The sequence below is a fragment of the Acomys minous genome (assembly GCF_964271855.1).
Source record: "Acomys minous genome assembly, chromosome: 9".
In the NCBI taxonomy this organism is placed as follows: domain Eukaryota; kingdom Metazoa; phylum Chordata; class Mammalia; order Rodentia; family Muridae; genus Acomys; species Acomys minous.
In genome coordinates this window covers 54,541,437-54,562,347 of record NC_140490.1, presented here as the reverse complement: position 1 = coordinate 54,562,347, position 20,911 = coordinate 54,541,437, and the positions used below count along the sequence as shown (strand labels likewise).

At 39.3% G+C, this 20,911-nt stretch overlaps 1 long non-coding RNA gene across 1 annotated transcript; it reads right to left on the bottom strand.

The window, feature by feature from the left end:
* Positions 1-9,718: 9,718 nt before the first annotated feature.
* LOC311606119 lies at positions 9,719-14,583 on the bottom strand. Its single transcript, XR_014782214.1, has 4 exons — positions 14,538-14,583; positions 13,740-13,875; positions 11,154-11,898; positions 9,719-9,922 (listed from the first exon to the last, which is right to left on the bottom strand). It is a non-coding gene; the product is annotated as an uncharacterized lncRNA (long non-coding RNA).
* Positions 14,584-20,911: the final 6,328 nt, after the last annotated feature.

Below are 20,911 nucleotides of genomic sequence, written 5' to 3'. Positions count from 1 at the left end.
ATCTAAACTTTTCCTTGTTCACTAACCTTCCATATACAAAACTTCAAGCCAAAACACTATAGTGTCCAATGTAAACATTTCCTCAGACAAAAACCAAACAGAAAAACTTCCTTTGTTGTCTGTAGGTCCCCATTTACTGAGCACAGGTAGATGTGTTAACTAGAACATCCATAGAGAGGCGATGGGTATGACACCTAATTCTAGCAGGGGTAAGGATTGGTGGTCAGAAAACGCCTCAGTTGTCACAAAGCTCAAGTGATGAGTGCCTACATCTGTGGTGTCTGGAGGGGAAAGAGGCATTTCTGATGGAGAGGGTAGGGCATAGACACAGATACAAGAAGCCGTCTCATCTGGGGAATGGCAAACACTAGCGTAACTGGAACCAACTCTGTAGATTGTGCAGAGTACTCAGCAGTCATATTTCTGTCTCACCCCCTATGCGCTCTCTCACTTTCTCCTGCTTTGGCTTCTGTTCAGGGGAGAATATTTTCAGGTTTGTCTACAGCCCAATCCTAGGCTCTTTAACTAGTAGTATAAAGCAATTGTGGAAGACAGAAGTGCCTTGCCCATTGTCTCCAGGCCCAAGGGCAACACCCCTTCCTATCAGTCTTGAGACTGCTTAATAACCACTGCTGTCTCTTCACTCATTTGATCATCTCTGCAGATAGCAACATGAAATGTGAATTGCTTTTTAACATGCAGGGTGTTTTCAAAATATATTTGAATAGGAAACAGACTTCAGCTCAGACCTTGCTGGGCATGTGTCAATGTGTCACCCTGAGTTTCTCTCTCTCTCTCTCTCTCTCTCTCTCTCTCTCTCTCTCTCTCTCTCTCTCTCTCTCTCTCACGCACACGCACACGCACACGCACACACACACATGCACACACAGAGACAAAATCAATTAAAGTTTTCAACTATTTAGCACTCTATATCTATTATCTACCAAAAGAAAAGATAAATGGCATGATGAAAACGACTGTAGCATGTTGACAGTCTTGGCCATCAGGGTTTGGTACTGTGAGCCTTCAATGTAAGAGTTAGCATCCTCTTGGCTCCTCTTATTATACATTGACATAAGGAATGTGGGTGGAACGAGTTGTATGCTAACCCTAACAATATGTCATGATAGTTTGCGCATAGCTCAGGTACATAGGTAGGCTTACTCCGTGCTAGCTCACACTGTGCCTGAGGGTTGAAATAGTACATGATGGCAATACTACAGCTTCCCAGCCTGCTCAGCCACCTCATCAAATACACCACTATTATTCCACAGCAGAGAGAAATGCCCCAAGTTGGAGAGATATGATTTAGATGGCGTGAAGGGCATCAATCATGTAAACGTATTGAAGGGTTTTTTAAAATCGATGTGACTGCCATGCAGCAGTTTCTGCATTCTTATCACTTGTTACCCAATGCCTCATAGGTTTTTCTGGTTTTTACTGTAAGGCTTGATTTGCTGATAATGGACCCTGTAATGCATTCCTTATTCATGGAAGAATTTTAAATTAATTCTGTTTTCTTATAATCATATGCTTTTCATCAGGTATAGGACATTAAGACTGACCCTTGGCCCTAACCAAGATGTAGGTAGGATCTAATGTCACTGATGCACTGAGATGGCAGTGGCTGAGCGTGGACTCTGGAGTTTTCATACTGAAGAGGGAAAACAAAACCAACACGCCAGCACTCCAATCATCAGCTTAGTGTCTGACAAACACCATCAACACAACTGAGTGACTGAGTGATTCAACTAGACAAGTCATACAGCTTTTAGACTTGCAGGGCGCTATTGGGTGCCTGGATATTGCCAGCTCTTCACAGGATTAGGGAGAGCCTTGAGAAGGGGAGCTGAGATGCCGACTCTCTGCAGCAACATGACCCTCAGAAGGAACATAAGCGATAAGCCAGGCCATATCCCCTGGGAGGAAGCACATAAAGGAAGAAAGCAAGTCAAGAACTGGAACCCACTAGGTTCCCTCTGAGAAGATACAGTCATCAAAGCACAGCAGCATTAACCTCAGAAGGTAACTGACAGGAACTTTGGATTCACTTTGAACTATCAGAGGGCACACCAATAGTAGGTCATGTAGTCCTACATACTTGTGACAATTCTTCTTAGCCCTCATAATTACCCATGATACATGTACTTTCCTTAATTTCATCCTAAGTTTGAAAAAGTCAAGCACACTGTGTTTGCTCACCTCTCACAAGGACAAGCTTCTCCTAAGTAGCCAACTTAGGACTCTAAATCATGAAACCTGGCTCTGGTTTGTAAACTTCAGAATTGCACAACACATTATGTTCATTTTATTACATGGTCCACAAAATAATTCTTCATGAGCAAGGCAATGTTTCCGGAGTAGGGAACAGGGAAAGTACTCATAAAGGAATTAAATGCTTCTGCAAGGGGCTATCCAACCTTCAAAGATGTGTGGTAAGGGGTTGTGAAGATCGCTCCATGCTTTAGGTTGGTTGTTTGGTTCCCAGTATCCATGATGGGCATCTCACAAATGCTTGCAGCTGTAGCTGTAGGGGGTCTGATGTCCTTTTCTGTCCTCTACAAGTACCTGCACATATGTTCAACAAACATAGATGCATATGCACACACAGACACAATTAGAAATCAAATTGTTTTAGATGTGTGGCAATGGAAAACCCTATGTAAATCAGACAAGTGTGTGCCATTTGATTTGATTTAAACAGAAGCCAAATATCATATCAATGGAAATTTAGGTTTGTAATTTTTAATTGGGATAGTCTATAGAGGACAGTGATGAATTTTAAACCCAGAACACATTCTTAATGGGTCAAACCAGTGACTTGGAAGCACCCTGTGGCCCACAGGGAAAAGTTGATGGAACTAAAGATGGTCTTTGGAAGCCAGAGGCTATGAGCTCAGCCTTCATGCTGCCAATTAAGGCATTTGTAGGGAAGAGTATACCAAGCATTGCCGCATGAGCATTTGAAGCCATGCAGGGTAATGATGGATGGAGTTCTCCAGAACTGAAGAACAACTTGAGTACTCAGATGGAAGGAGCATTTTAAGTATTAAAACATAGAGGAAATGAGTTCTAGATGTTATTACACAGTAAAAAGAAAAAAATCACTGTAGATAAAATACATTTACTTTAGCATATACTCCATTGGAAAAATATAGGTGCCATTTGACAATGAAATAGCTGTGTAACAAGGAATAATTCTAAGTCAAGAACAAGATGCTCAGGCAATTTTGCAAGGCTGTGTGTAAAATGAAAACATTTTCAAATCTAGTAAGGCTGAATAATTTGCACCAGATATTCCTTAATATGAATAAGCTAATAGGTATGTGCTTGTAGCAAGAATAGTAAGTGAGCTCATAAGACAATAACATTTCAACAAATCTAAGTCATAAATGCAATCAAATACAGTAAAATTCTGATTAATGGAGTTAACTGAGATGTGCTAAATGAAATTAAAATAAGTTAACACATACCATACAGTAAGAGAATAGATGAAACTATTTTAGGATGCCTTAGTTTAAGACTTTTCACCCATAACTATCAAGTATTTGAGACTAGCTGTCAGATTCTAAAGCAGAGCCTCCAGCTTCGGCTCCAGAAAAGAAAAAAGAAATAGAAAATAACTTACTCAACAGAAAAGAAGCACACGAAAGAAACCTAATCACAGTAAATAAAAAGTGAAGTTGGCCAACTCAAAACTAAAATGTAGCTCAGACTTTTAAAATACTTTAAACAATCAACCCACTTCCCCGAAACTTTTAAAAGAGATATGCCCTCAAAATACGTGAAAGAAAAGAAAAGAAAGAAGTTATAGCAGGGAAATGCTAATACAGTGAAGCTATGATTGTTGTCATTAATATCAGATTGAAATATTTAAGTGTGAAATAAACCAGTAAAAGTAAAGAAAAGAATACTAAGTAGAAATTGAACTTCTATGCATCTGACAATGCATCACATAACCATAGCAACACCTTCCAGATTTGGGAAATGTAAAACACAATGTTATAAGTCAAGCTAAAACTTTTAGTTATATTTACACTTCAAATAAGAGTTAAGCACCATGATCACTGTTCTTCCACTGAACAGCCTTCATTGGGTGCTCCCACACAGTTTCTCACTGAAAGGTGCTTTGAGTTTCTAGACCTGATCTGCTTTTGTCACTTGTCATCCTCGTTCATGCCATCCAGCTTGGTTACAAAATGCTCCCACAAGCTCACACTCTCCATAGAGTGTGACGTTACTACGACCGCATCAAGAGCTATGTCTGTGTGTTCTGCTCCCACTGATGAGGGTAAAAGAAAAGGGACTGTACCATAAGGACATGTTTTAATGCTAGGATATGAAACACCATCCTAAATGAACCTCTCCCCTCCTCCTGGCTCTCTTCAGATGCTTGCTGATAGTGTGCTATGCTCCACGTAAGGCTTCCGTTGATTCTTCTTAAGCTGTTAACATTATTTGTTTCTTATAGTTTTTCCCCCGTGTGTGTGTGTGTGTGTGTGTGTGTGTGTGTGTGTGTGTGTGTGTGTGTGTGAGTGCATTCTGTATGTGGGTATCCACAGAGACCATAAGAATTCTTGAAGCTGCAGTTACAGGCGGTTGTAAGCCATCCCTCATGGGTTCTGGGAACTGAACTCAGATCCTTTGAAAGGGAAGCAAATGTTCTTAACTGCTGATCTATCTCTCCAGCCCCCAAACTGCTAAGGTTTCTTTTTTAGTAACATTGCATTTTATCTTACTGTGTCATTTTCCCTTCATGCTTCTAGTAATATCATTCTGTAATTGATAGTAAAATGAATCCACTAACCTTATCTGCTTGATAAAAAGCCAGCATGCAATCAATTAGTTTCCTCTGTACTGATTGCATGTGAACATACCAGAGTAGATACTCATAAGCCATCTAAGTGTTATTTATTTATATAATATTCATATAAGTGAACTGTGATTGTCATTCCACTGGAATAAAGGTAATTAAGTCTCCAAAGACAAGTTCCCAGTGTCCTATCTTTCCCAGGTCAATATAAAATGGTACAAGGATGAAATAGGGCAAAATGAAAGAAACTAAGATGATCTGCAAGCTACAGGACTCATAGGGATAGGATGCTGATACTGGATCACTTTTGCTTTATAGACATTGCATCTATGGCTGTTACATAATGGTGCCTGAGTAGGACATATGACCTTCAAACACAAAAACGATTAAAGTTGAACAAATCAGGTAATTACACCAAAACATGGCTTGACAAGCAACCTCTAGACAGAATTATAGTCCTGTGTACACACTACCCACTCAGTTAGGGTGGCCAGCTTAATGCCTTTACCTAAGATTTTAAGATGCCACTATCATCATCCTTGTCTTGGGTTAAAGGGAAAGGAAAATCTTCAAAAGATTCATAAAGAAATTTTACACTCCTTAAACACAGAAGAGATTCTCAAAAGCCTGGGTCTTATGATTTTAAAGTTTTTTTTTTATTGCATACATCCTGACATGTTTATTCAGGTTTCAGTGTGATGTGTTATTATGTATAATTACATGCTCTTCTCTATTATGCATTTAAGACTGTGCCTTCTTAGCTGAACACTATACTATGTTTAATATATTTAATCTGATGGCTTACTCTGTTAACCAGTGGTGAACATACTGCTGATGAAATAAGACTCACATTTGCAGACTACTACTATAAAAATCTGTGTCACCTTCATTTTTATAACTTTTTAATAATAATAACATGATATTAAAGGAGGCAATTGAAACTGGCCTTAACTTTACTTCACTGTACTTAATATTTTACTTATTTTTCTTCTCATTTGTGAAAATCCAGAATAGGCAATATATTTTGGAAGCTTTGAGATTTAGAAATAATATTAATATAAGAAAATTGAATCAAATTATCATTTTTCTTACTGAATTTGAATAAAAAAATTTATTTTTTAAGATGTATTCTTATTTGTAATTATGTTACATACATATGCATAGGTGTGTGTGTGCATGTGCGTGTGCGTGTGTGTGTGTGTGTGTGTGTGTGTGTGTGTGTGTGTGTGTGTGTTGTGAAGCTGTGTTGGTGAGCAGAAGAGGGTGTTATATCCCCTGGAGCTCAAGTTAAATGTAGTTGTATGTTAACTAATAGTGGTGGCAGGAGTCAAACTTGGGTTCTCTGCAAGAGCAGGAAATGTTCTTAACACCTGACCCACGTCTCCAGACAGAGATGAAGTTCTCAGTGCTCTTTGAATTCAGTTGTTAAAAGTGTACACTTTAAAAAAAACAAAAACAAAAATTAAAAAGTGTACATTTTTGAAGGTCACTGTGAGGTCCTACAGATGGTTTCTATACTGTTGTAGACATCTGCACCAGAATGATTTTCCCAAGCACACATCATCCAGTTTGAGAACATGGCGATAAACAATTGAGCTTACATTATATGGTCCTAATGAGTTATTCATACTTAAAAGAGGAAATAGCCCCAGAGTTTTGAAAGGCTAGAACATCATTGCTTTGATACCAAATTTTCTGGATAATTTAAGAATTACTACTAAGGAACGAAAATAGTTTTGTTATTGCTCTTTGTGTTTTTAACCTAAACAAGGTTTAATCCATTAGCATCTTTAAAATTGTTAGTTACTTGACAGAACCTTTCTTACTAATTTGACTATTAGCTACTTGTAGGTCAAATCCATTTCTCTTTTTCTTCTCAAAAATTTGTACTTGACATATATTAACTGCCCGTATATGTCACAATGATGTCAACTCTATGCATGCCCAACATGCAGTGACCCAAATTAGATATTTAGAACTACCATCTCAAACACTTACTGTTTCTGTGAGACGGGACCATTCAAAATCATCTGTTTGGGTTCTGTAGAAGGCGTGCAATAACTTCTAACTGAGGATATCCTTAGGCAGCTGTATTACTTTGAGCTTCTGTCTTCCTTCTCTTTAGAGTCTTCCCATGTCCAACAGGATGTGGGCACTGTGGTCCTTGGCCCAGAACTCTTTCTCATGATTTCTGTTATTCTGAATAAATCATGACCCATTGCATGCTATAGAAGCTTCATTATAACATAGAGGTATGCCTGCTCAACACGTTATACTTGTTGCTATCAAGTAGAGCAAAGCCATTTTTGCCAACTGTGCCCACCCAGTAACATACAGCACATATATATATATATATATATATATATATATATATATATATATATATATATATAATAATGTGGCTGCCTAAACAAGGCCTTAACAAAGACCATACCAATGGACAACATAACATGAAATGAGGAAATCTTATGAGACCACAACTCTAGACAAACAGTGTCAGGCAACTAAGGAATGCTGAGAGTGGAAAAATGTCTTCTCCAGGGAGGCACCCCAAGATGGTTATTCAATTCCAAATGGTCAGCTTTGAAATTATATACATACATGTAACTTTATTTGGACTGAGTAGGTTTCATTTAAATATTGAGAAAATATATATGCATATATATACATATATACATATATATGCATAGATAGACAGACAGACAGATAGACAGACAGACATAGGGAGCCCTAAATTGAAAAAGACAGAAAGAGGGTGCATGGGAATGAGTAGAGTTAGGAAAGGTAAAGGGGAAAACATGCAATTATATTTTAGTGTCAAAAAACCAAAACAATATTTCAAAAAGATTATATTACTCTTTTTATCAAACACTGTTAGTTTATTTATTCATTGAGGTTTCTTTCTAATAAAGACATAGAATTAAGAAAATGAAACAAAAGAACACATTTTAAAGTTATGAAAGATTTTACAGAAATAACAGATCTTTTTATAGGTGATGAAACTGGAGGTATTGGATTGTAGTCACTCATGAGCTATAGATGCTTCTCACAGAGCTGTTGCCAATTATTATTATTATTATTATTATTATTATTATTATTATTATTATTATTATTACTGCTGCTGCTACTGCTTCCAACAAGCTCTCAACATTAGGCTACATGATGAGATATCATTTAAATAGAAGTAAGGAGGGATTCTTCCCTGTCTACAGCGCACATCAGCTCTTGTGTGCAGGGAACCGCAGGAGAAGGGTATGGACTTGCGGCTGCACCCCAGCAGGCAGTTCCTAGAAGTGCCTCCACCTTGTGCTGACAACCCACTCTTAACCTTCCCCATCACTCAGCTAAGAATTAGTATGTGAAAAATCACCAGTGTCAGAAATGAAAAAATAATTATGCCCACCTTGGTCTTTTCTATTTAATAATTTGGGCCATGGATTAGTAACCTTTGTTTTGCCTACTGTGCAGTCATAAATTACTTTTATAGATCAAGGAAACTTGAACTTTCAAAAGTGCTGTTTTAGCTTAAAATGCTATAATTTAGATATTCTATTTATGTATGAAGAAACCGGTGTCAGATACAGTAAGCACTTTTTAAAATCTCCTCATTCAAGGGGTTGGCCCAGCATGGGGTTCCTACTCTCAGAATAGCAGAGCATGCTTTGAAGAGAGCTTGCCTATCTATTGTGAGTAAATAATCATGAAAGACATCAGGACTCTCAAGGTAACACACAGGGCTTACACATTCACTATCTCATCATTTGTCATCAAATGTACTTGCACCCCGACATACTTTTTTTAGACACCTTAAATCATATTCAACTAGATTCTCAGGGCCTGAACCGTCTGCCACAGCAGGAGAACTGTGACTGTGCTGAGCAAGCGCCTAGGGTGGGACTGAGTGCTCCGCCCAGCTTGCGTCACAGCAGGAAAACTGAGGCTGCACTGAGTTGGTGCCTAGGGTGGAAGTGAGCGCTCCATCCAGCCTGCGTCACAGCAGGAGAACTGCGGCTGCGCTGAGCAAGCACCTAGGGTGGAACTGAGCGCTCCGCCCAACTTGCGTCACAGCAGGAAAACTGCGGCTGCGCTGAGCTGGTGCCTAGGGTGGAAGTGAGCACTTCACCCAGAGGAAGGACAGCAGGTTACCAAGAAGAGACTTGATACCCTATGAGCATACACAGGGGGAGGTAATACCTCTCAGGAACAGTCATAGGGGAGGGGAATAAGGGGAAAATGGGAGGGAGGGAAGAATGGGAGGATACAAGGGATGGGATAACCATTGAGATGTAACAAGAATAAATTAATAAAGGAAAAAATCATATTCAACACATTACTATGATACTTGGCAAATTAAATAACCATACTGCTTTCCCTTCTATAGGAAAAGGGTAGTATGCTTTCAAATATCCTCTCAAAGGTGACCTGAGGTAAACATTGGAGGTTACAATTGTCTAGGTTGTCAGCCTATGGGGGGTGGGGGGGACCATGGAATGAAAGCCTATGAAAAGAATGTTTGCCACTTAAACCATTGCTCATAGTTGTAGATTTTTGTTTGCTATTTAATAATGTAATATAATAACGGTTTAATTTAACCTGCCTTAAGTGTGGCTGACTTTAATATTTGATAATGGCTCATCATCACAAAACTGTTTCTGTATTTACGAGCAACTTCGTGTGCTCGATATTTTCAGACTGTTTCAATTGAAATGGCTAAGATATAAAGGGTTAATTTGAATATGTCTTGCTTTGATTTTTTTCAACTTATAAATGTATATCATTTTCAGGACATTTAAAAATGTTCTTCAAAATAACTAAAAGTTATGTCCACTGAGCAAAATAATAGTATTGTTATTAGGACCTAAGACCTACCTTGCCACAGGTTCTTAGTATTGTTCACAGCACCGGGTACAGGTGGAAAACACCTTGTAGCAAATCAGAAGGTGGTTGGATAGTCACAGAAGCCTCCTGTCACTGCCCTACCAGCGGACATATCTTGCTAGGGTAATTGTTGCTTTGGTTCATAGGGATCCCAGCTGAGTAAAGTTGATGATGACTTCTTCGCTAGCATGCGTGTATCAGTGCATCTCTCAGTCAGTTCCATGGAAGCTTCTACTGGCAGTACATGGCAATTAAGACAAAGTCTCTCAACTGGTCAACGTATGGAGAATAAGAAACTCTGGAGCTCTCAACCCTAAATGGAGAGGACGTATCCCACTCTTCCACACAAGGCTGCAAGGTCTTTGTGGAAAGGGTTGAAGAGCCAGAGCTTGGGTGTAACTTCAGAGACATACTGTTCTGGACACAACAAGGCAGTTGCATATGGAAGCTCACAGTGATTATGACAACATGCATAAAGCCCATAAAACTCAAGCAAGATAAAATCCCAACACTGAAATGAAGGTAGACACACTTGCACTCACCTCTCTCAATTAATAATAATAACAACAGCAACAATAATAAAATAACATCACCACAAATAATAATAATAATAATAATAATAATAATAATAATGGAAAGAAAATCTCCCACTCAGGCAACTTTGAGTTCTGAGAATATGTGTATACCAGAAAAACCTTCACATACTCCTGTAGAGTTTGGATAGCTGACCCCAATTTCAGTGTCCTGCACAAAAGTTGTATGACACTGTGTGTGTGTGTGTGTGTGTGTGTGTGTGTGTGTGTGTGTGTGTATGTGTACTAGCTGAGAAGTTTTTGATATTTTCTAGTTACTGGGAGATGAAAAGAATAGATTTTCTTAATGATATGACCCATGGTTGGTCAATCACAGTCTCACTGGTCTTCTCCCAGTGAAGCTGGCCAATAAGAACTAGACTTAATGGGACAAAAATAAACAAACAACAAACTTAAAGTTGGGTAGTAGAGAGATAAGAGCAAAGACGATGCATATTGAAGGAGAGGAGGGGATTAAGATCAAAACACATTATAGAAAATTCTTGAAGACATAATAAACAGGCTATAAAAATAATTAAAGCAATTTTCTGCAGAGCTTCACAAATATTCCTGCAAAGCAAGTAGATTCTCTGTTCTGCTGATTTTATTTTGCTAGGAGGAAAACAGGCATTGACACAGGTCAAGAGATTTTTGTCAATAATTAATCATGAAGTGTGTAAAAATAATTTAAGAAAACCAATCTTCTGCCAAGATCACTTCTTTATTGTGCTCTCATATTCTCTCTCTCTCTTCTCTCTCTCTCTCTCTCTCTCTCTCTCTCCTGCACCTTGCACAATAATAATAATAATAATAATAATAATAATAATAATAATAATAATAATGTAAATATCCCACACAGGCCACTTTAAGTTCTGAGAAGACGTACATACCAGAAAAACTTTCCGACAATTCTGTGGAGTTTGGATAGCTGGCCCCAATTTTAGCGCCCTGCACAAAGGTGTGTGACACTATGCTGCTCAGGATACCACATTCTTTGCAAAGATTGCTGAAGACATAAACAAGACTCCCAGACCAGTCTCTCTGATAATGGAGGCCTTCACCACTCCAGAATAACACAGGTGTCAAGATTACAACAACATCAAGGAAACAAAACTCTTCTGACTTTTCTTGCATGTTGATGTCTTGGTAGTTCTCCTTGGTGTTCCATCTCTGAGTTTGTGGTGAGAGAGGTCTGGGCATTGGCCAATAGCAGCATCCTAACTGAGATCTTGCAACATAGTTTCCTTGGGAAATAGTATTTATTGATGTAGAACTTGCTTGCTCTCTTTGGTTCAGTGCAATGGAAACAAAAACATTATTGTTCACTAATATATTTGCAATTCTATTTTGGTCCACAGTTCCAACAAATATATCTGAGCTGTCTTTGAATATAGTAGCTATTATGCCAAGTTTGTGCTTCTTCTAATTCAAAGCACTCACTTCACACGATATTGTATGCCTGCCACACACAGCACTTCTGGTCAGCTCAACTTTCCAATTGTCATCCAAGTTTGCTATAATGTATCTTCTCGGAAGTCCGACCAAACGCTACTTACTTGTTTCCTGCCTTGTTGTTTTGCAGGGTTGGATGGCTGGCAAGTTATCACTGGCAGAGTGAATGCTGGGATATCATGTCTGATGGGAAACGGGAGAATGAGAGAATCTGAAAACAAACTCTGAAAACAAAGCCTGTGAGCTAACCCTTCCTCTTGTAGCTTTTTTCTGGGCCATCCAGCATGAAATTATAACCTACATAAGCTGGCTACGCCCTGACTCTGGATCCGAACTCCCAGCAGATAGTGTGCACTTGGTGACAAGACCAGCCCGGATGAGTTATGGCGCCTTTAGGAATCTGGAAGAGTTTCCATTCCTCTGCCCCATTGTTAGAGCATTATAGTGTGCCCATTTCCCACAGCATTAGGACTCCCAGGAGAGGACTTCTTCTGTATGCTTTCTTTTTCCCTTTCTCCAGCAATGATTTTAATTCATTAAACACTAGCTGTTTTTTTTTTAAAAAGCAACTTTAGCCCATGTTCGTGATATAAAGGAATATATGTTGTTATTTCAACGGATATATTAAGAATTAGGACACTTAAGCCGCTTTTTAATTTCTTCCCTTGTTTTTTAAACACAGTCTTACCTTGAAGCCCACGCTAGCCTAGAATTCACAATCTTTCTGAGTCTGCCTCATAGTGTCGGGATTACATGCGTGATCTTCTACAACAGGCTAAAATTCTATTTTGAGTGAGTTTTTTGTTCCCAGATTGTGACAGTGTCAGTGGTCCAAAAGCCCCTCCCACAGAAGCAGAAGGACACTCCCTAGCAAGGCCAGGATGCATTCAGATCTCATATTTCAATGCACTCTCAGCTATTTGCTTGAACAGTATGAGAACATGCAGTGACTCCAGCTCGGTCACAGGGTAGGTGGCGACGCTGACCTTCAGAAGACAGGGGAGCTCAGGCTCTCACAGGTGGCCCATGTCCCTGACTTCACCTTTTCCTAATTCATTCCATAATTATTAGCCTTGAGCTTGGGAGATGACTCGGCATAGCAAGCACAGGGACTTAAGTTCAGATTCTAAACACTCAAGTAAAATTCTAGGCTTAGTGGCACACACGTGGTGTCATCCCTGGGGAAGTAGATAAGAAGAAACCTCAGATGCACTGGTTGCCTTCCTAGCCATTAGTGGACTCCACGTTCATTGAGAGACACTGACTCAAAGCACAAGGTGGAGGGAGAGAGAGAGAAACATCCAACCTAACCTCTGACTCCATCTACACAGGCACTGATGCCTGTACATACATGCTTGTGCACACAACATGCATATGCATATGCATCCACAAAGCAGAAGAGATGTTTTCTCTGTATGTTTGGCCTCTGTAATATATCTTCTCACACATGCACATAATGTAGTGAGTAAACACAACCCCAGACTAGCCAAGAATCAACCCATGAGCCTTTGTTCTCTATGCCTAGGGACTCAATAATGACGACCTCTGAGGTCGGTAACATCCCGACATCTAATCCAGTGTGGGTAGGTCTGGTTCTCATCAGTCTGCTCAAGCGGGATTACTTCTGCTTGTCTGATGGATGGGTGTGAGCCTGAAACAGAAAAGTGGTAGCTGACGTGTGCAGAGTAGCTACGAAATCTGTGCAAATTCCAGAGCACAGGGCTTCTCAGTGCTTGAAGCATAGATTGATCTCTTTAAATACTTAAAATTCCTACTTCCTTTGATGTCCCTGCAAGAGTGTTTAGGGATGCATTCTCTCAGTGTCCCACTGATTATGACTCACCCATCACCCTATGTCATGAAACTTCATAGAAGATTATTTCTATAGCTCTTTAGTACCACATTTTAGTTTATTTTGCAGAAATGTTTAATACTTTATATACTTCCTAAAGTATAATTAAGCCAAGATTACAGTAAACCTCAGACTTGCAGTCAAGGTTAAGAAGCCAAGGGTTTGAACTTACATTGTCTTCTGATGCCCGTGTATCTTCATGTCAACTTTGGGCAGGGAGTTGTCATTCTGTCACCAGATGATTTTGAGGCACTAAGACTTGCTGCATTTGAGCTTTTTGTCCCCTCCCTTATTATGAAGCTGTTCATCTAGGGAAGTGAAGAACAAATGGAATATTTTCCAGGTTAAGTCCTGTGCATGTATATTGTCAAAGGTGACAGGCACCAAGCATGGCATTCCATGACTTAGTCCCACATAATCCTGTTGTTAGACTAACTCAACCCTTCCCACACTGCACTGCGCTTAGCACACTGATGCCTTTGCCATGTGAAAAGAATCCTGCAAGTGACTATAGGAGAACATAAGCAACCAAGGCACCGACAAAGAAAAGCACACGCTGACACTCTAAATGCCGGCCAGACCAAGCAGATGCGTAGTGCCCCTAGAGTTTTAAGAGGTGTTTTTTTTATTGTGATTCTGTGAGTGGGCATGGCTTGTGCATTGATCCAGGCCAACTATGCCAAATTTAATTGGGATAATAACATGCTCCTATGAAATGATGTGAACCATTTTGCATAATGATATTGGAAAAGGCTTAACTCATTTGTTGTATCACAAAACCAGTATTCTATATTAACTCCTTTGTTTAATAACATATATATATATATACATATATGTATAGGTTATATTATATATCTGATATCTGATATCAACTTTTCCACACATCAGAAATATAATGATAATATTTCATAATATTTTACTGTTGTTTTGAGACAGGGCCTTCTGTAGCCCAGGCTGGTCTTGAACTCACTATGCAGTTGAAGATGATCTTGAACAGTAGATACATTTGTCTCTTCCTCCTAAAATCCAGGAATACAGGTATGTGGTACCATGGGTGGCTTCTGTTTTCAGAGTTCTAGATGCTGTAAATTAAGAACAAACTATATCTCTAGTGAAGGGAAGGTTCCTGAACCCTAATTTGTACTTGGGAGAATGTGCTGGGTTACAAATAAACACATGGGTTGTTCATCATTTCTCCTAAGTCACTATATGCATTTGATAATGTTCCCACCAAGACAGTGTGATGTGTCTGCAGCCAGGTGCATGCTTGGGTCTGGCAGAGCTTCAGAACCCTGCTCACAATATTCTAATCAATACCTGTGTCGGAGGTCACAGTTATCCATTGTCAATAAATGAAAACTATGATGCTGCTTTTAAGCCAATTGGGTATTTAGAGTGGACTTCCTTTGTATAATATAGCTCAAGAAAATAGATTGTGCTGGGTCTCCAAAATTGAGTTTCTTGGCTACTAGTTTAGGTGAGCTCAAGCTCCAGTGCAGGATCAAAAATCAGTTGTTTCCTGATATCTGGGAGATGTTATGGTCTCTTGAGATGACAATCCTCTGGGCGTGACCTCCAGCAATGGCTGCAGATGCCTCTACCATCTGTCTCTTCTTTAGAAAACAATCCTGCATCCTGTAATGTATCCCATCTAAATATATTTAAAGGAAACTGTATTCTGAATTTGTACTAGAGACAGCAGATACACAGAGTCCTGTTGCTAATGAAGCCCACTGAACCCCCAAAAGCAATGGTTACAAATACATTGTTTACTGCAAAGCAAGCACATGAGCTCATTGTTGCAAAAATCAGGCGGGGAAAACAGACAGTGCTCCCATTGCCTTCCTCTTGAGGGGTATTCCCAGAGTGATACTCACCTCTCCCTCTCTCCCTGTACATGTGCGTAAACACGTCTCACCTGTGTTTAGGCACATGTATATAGATTCATGTTGTGGATGAGGATGTGGAGCCAGAGAATGACAGTGGGTGTCTTCCTCCTGTTCCTTTAATCACAGAGGCAGGTTCTCTCCCTGAACTTAGAGTGTGTGGGTTCACATAGACTAACTAGTAAGCTTGCCTGGGAATGCCCTATCTCTACCTCCCAAAGGCTAGGATTACAGGCCGACTGACCCATCATCAGATTGTGTGTGGGTTTGTTGAGGAATCAACTCCAGTCCACATGATTATATAGCAGTTCCTTTATCCATTGAACCATCCTCAGCACTGGAGATGTCCCTCTTTCACAATCAATCCTCCATACATAGATATTAAAAAAATAGTCCAGTGAATTTCAGCAGGCATAACTTGCTGCTTCCCTATGTGTAGGCTCGACCTTTTCCAAACCTACTTTAGTTGGGGTTCTTTAATTCTTACACTCCCTTTCCAACCCACCTACCCTAGACAGGAGAGAAAGGAGATTTATGGGAACAGGAGAGGTAGACCTTTTTTATACTCAGTTTCCTGGAGCAATTCCCCCGGCATAGTCAGAAGGATTTCAGCAGACCATCAACTCCACCAAAGTTGTTGCTAGAACCTGGAACAGTAACCGAAACCCAGAGCAGCAGCCAGAACCCGGAGCCCTGAAGCGTTCTCTGGAGCGGTTCTCTCTAGAAGTGTTTTGAAGTGGAGCAATGAACAGCCGAACAATAGCAAGACCCAAAGAGCCCCACTTCCGCTTTTGGGCTCATATATGTATCTCCTCTCAAAGTCTGTACTAAGATATGTTTCAGCTGGCAAAAACCAAGGCCCAGCGTGAGGTGGTTCGTCTTCTAGTGGATAAACATCACCTGCTCTCTCCCAAGTCTGTTCCCCATCCCACACTTGGGATCAACACAATAACGTGTTTACATCCACTACATGTCCCACACTTGGGATCAAAACAAAGACCTATTTATAGCCACTACACTTATAAATATCCTTACGTAACCAGCCCAACAGCAGGGATGTGAGAGGCCTCTGTGTGATGATGCCCAAGGGCTTCCCATCCTTGAGCTTTCTAGCAAGGCTGCATCCTTGATTCCTCTTGCTCTGAGGACTCCAGCTCCTTGGATGAGCAGCTCCTCGTTTCCCATCTTTCTGCGTAAGCCGCCACAGGAGTGCCCAGCCTCTAATACTGAGAGGGAGCCTAACGAATTCCTTGAAACATAAACATTGCATTGATTCTTCTACAGAACCCCAACCATCCCAACTGACTCAGCACCCACAATACGCTAAGCCCCACGGGACAATTGTTCCACGTGTGTTATGGCGTTATCTGTTGCTCGCAGAGTCCAGTCTAAGCAGTGCGGTCATAAAGCAGAAGAACGCGATGAAGATGCCAAATGTACAATAACACTGAAAGGGAGTGTCATCATAGTCGCAGCACGCGTTTACAACTGATACTTCAATGCAGCAATTTTATTATGTGTGCATCCATTATCCGTTTCCCCATCGAGGGGCTTAGTGTCCTTTTAAATATTCAGTGTGGAAATCCCTGGAGCTCAATGTTTGTTCAGCATCCTCACTTTCTGCTATGAAGTTGACCACAGAAGAGAGTAGTGCTGCTGAGCAGGCACTCAATGACTCTTAACGCTAGTGCACATGCCTGTACCTCCAATCCTATCAATAAACCCAGCATCTGATCTCCGTTACTTGTTACTTGGTCGTGTGCTAGTGCCATCAATGGACTGAATGTTCATAGCCATGGATTTCTTTACTTATTTCATAACTATGTATAATAGATATCATAGTGTGTGTATTAATACCATTAACATAAAGCTTCTTTAGGTTTGCATGTTATTTTTGAGACTTCTCTATATTTTCATATATTAGGAATTGGTTGTCTTTATCCAATACCAATATTTCATTTTGGAGTCTGCTTACTTACTTTGTGATAGACACCTGGACTACTTCTAAGCTTTCTCTGTCATACATAAAGCCAAGGGAATAGTTATTTACAATGTCCCAATGATCATCTGTAGATAATGACACATACATAACTGTATGATTGCCTTGGAGCAGCTATGCCTTATGATGGGCTTACGTTTAACTCTTTAAACTGCCGAGTAGACTTAAAAGACAGCTGTACTATTTCATTCCCTCACTAACAATATACTCAAACACTTGGTGCATATCCATGTGTACTTGTAGTATTGCCAGTCATTTTAATTTTAGCCACATGAGGTCACGTGACCTGTATCTCTCACTGTGATTGTGACTCAGATTTCAATGAGAACAAGACTCCCATGGCTTTGGTGTATTTATGGGCTATTTATGCAAATATCCATGCAACCCATTCCCCTGCTTTCAGCTTTTATTATTAAGCTGTAAAAGTTAAATGTAGGCTCAATTTTCTTAACCAATATATTTTGTTAACAACTTAGTGACCGAGCATACGTCACTTATAACCCGACTAACCAAAGACAATAGGAAATGAGGATTAATGGACACAATAACAAAAGCGTAAGGATATCAGTTGCAAGGAACGATTCTCCTGGCATGAGCAGCAGGAATTCTTCTGCTGGAACCTGGAGTAACCAGAACCCAGAACCTCAGCAGGAGCGGTGCCCCGAAGTCTTCTCTCAGTGGTTCTCTCTAAGAGCGTCTCAAAGTGCAGCAACGAACAGCCAAAACTATCCCAAGTCTCCAAAAAGCCCCGCCTCCAGTTCTGGGCTCATTTATATATCTCCTTCCAGAGTCTGTTCACGGGATCTTTTCACCAGGCAACAATTAAGCGCGGCAACAATTAAGCTCCTGCATGAGGTGGTTGCTCTTCTAGTGGATTAACCTCACCTGTTCTCTCATGAGACCATTCTGATCCCACACTTGGAATCCTAAAAAACAGGTTTATCTCTCCTTCAGTTAAATGTGCAACTATTTGTTAAACTAATCTTAATTATTAGGCCTTCGTTTAATACTATTTTCAAGTATATCCTTCTAAGTGAATCATTTACTTATTTTTCACATCATAGCCATTGAAGTTCTGAAACTGTCTTACTTCTGACAAAAAATAATTTTATCATGCTCCTCCTCTTTTGAACTCTTAGAATCACTTGCTTTCCCCCAAGTTATCAAAATATTAGTTCACATATTTCTCTAAAAATGATACATTTCAACTATGGCATTTCCTAATCTACCTCAGATTATTATTTTTTTTAGCATGTCAGAAATTACAGTTTAGTTTTCAGTACAGTCTGTGGAAAACATCAACTTTTATCCTCTGTGTTCTGCTGGTCTGATTCTTGACTCTCATAGGTTAACTGAGCTTTTGATTCTTGGGCCTTTTCTACTGTGTCCCAGGCAGAAAGTTCAGAAGTCATTTTCATGACAGTCTAAGTCTGAATTTGCTTATGAGTTTTCAAGTTAATTTGGAATCTGTACAAACCCTTATGCAAGCAACAGAGGAGTACATTATGAAAATATTTTTCTAGCATCTCCACAAAACTTCCCACATTGCTATATACATTTCTGTTTTCTAATCTTGACATTGTTACAAGCATCGTCTGTCCTCTCAATATATGTGAAAATATGTATCCATGTAATTTTATTCATTAGCCTCATACTGTACAGAGATGCTAAATGCATTAGGTGGTTCTTAAAGCCACTTGAAAGGTTTCTGAGAATACTCTGTTTAAACAACGGTGCATTCTGCAGATAGAGAGTTGTGTTCCTTCCTTGGTCATCTTCCTGCCAGCAACTTGCTAACTTGGTGGTTACAGAACTAGTATATTTAAAAATAACAAAAGCCTCCTTTTCCCCTTTGTTCCCAGTGTTTGGGGAATTCTGCATAATGGATAACTATGTTACCTATGTAATTTATCTTTTATTAATTTCAAAAGATCCAATTTCCTTCATAACTTCTGAATAATTTGAATACGATTGACAGGGGTCAGTTACGCATTTTCATACCCTTCAGACATGCTCATATAACTATTTTCTTTATTCTGATAATATGAATTAATTGCATTAATTTTAATCATTAAACTGATGTTTAATCTGAAATAAACACCATATGTCCATGATATACTATGAAGAATGAATTCAAGCCTACATCCCTAAGAGTATCAACTTGTAATTTTTCTACTTGTGCAACCATTTTTGAGCTTTAATATTAGAATTATTCCTTTTTTCACAAAAGAGTTAAGATGTCATTAACCTTCAGCAATCTTATTCAGAACTCATAGTCTTTAAAGGTTTAATAAAATTCATCAATAAATAATGTTATTTGTGTGCATAGCTAGTGGTGGTGGTGGTGGTCTGTGTGTGTGTGTGTGTGTGTGTGTGTGTGTGTGTGTGTGTATGCATTGGGTGTGTATATTGGGTTGTATGTGTATGAGGGTGAGTGTGCATGTGGTGCATGTGTTGATGTATGTGAACATGGTGCTATAGATTTCATTAATTTTCTCATCATAATACTTCATCATTACTTAACGTATATGGAACTTTCATTTCTGATATTCGTCATTAGTATCTGTTTTTTAAGTTTTTCAACATTAATTTGGGAGTTATCCATTTTGTTGATATTTTTTAAAGATTAATTTTGACTTTGTCCTTTTTCTTTCTTATTTAGTTTTTATTTAATTCTACATTTATTCATATTGTTAGGGATATGCTTTGCTCTTTTATTCTCTAGCTATTGAAGTGAACTAGAGCGAGTGCACTCTAGGCATCTCTTCTTGCTATAGGAGTTTAAAACTACAGATTGTCTTCTCCACCTTAGAATCCTGAATGTCTCCCAAGTGTGGTAAAAGCCTGCTTCCCAGCCATGATGCTTCTGGGAGACCATCGACTATATTCAGACTTGTAGGTGATTTGGGATGCCAGGCTCAGTGTTTTCTCCCTCTCCCCCATGAAGTGAACAGCTTCTTCTTTGGTGTAATCCTGCCAGAGCCCAGATTAACAGGGTCAGATGGCTGGGTGCTGAAACCTTAGAAATCACAAGCAAAAACAAACACTGCCCTCCCTTAAGATAACTCGCTGGTGCTTGTTTGTATCAACAAAAGGGTAAATAGCACTACAATTCTTTAATTATATTTTAAGTTTGATAAGTCTTATTTTAATATAATTTAATGAAAAGCAGTTCTTATGTATTTGTAACTTTGCCTTTGAATCATGAATTCTGGAGAACTGTGCAACTCAAGTTTCAAACACTTTAGAATTTTCTTCTACATGTTATTTTGTATAGTTTTTATTTAGTAATTTTATTTTTTCATGAGAACTTTGCACACGAACAAAGCATGTAAAACACTCCTTATTCTCCTCTGCCAACTCCTCCCATGTTACTCATCCAAATTAATATCTCCTATACATGTACATATATACATACATATATATATCAAGTTAGCTGTGTTGGTACAGTATGCACAT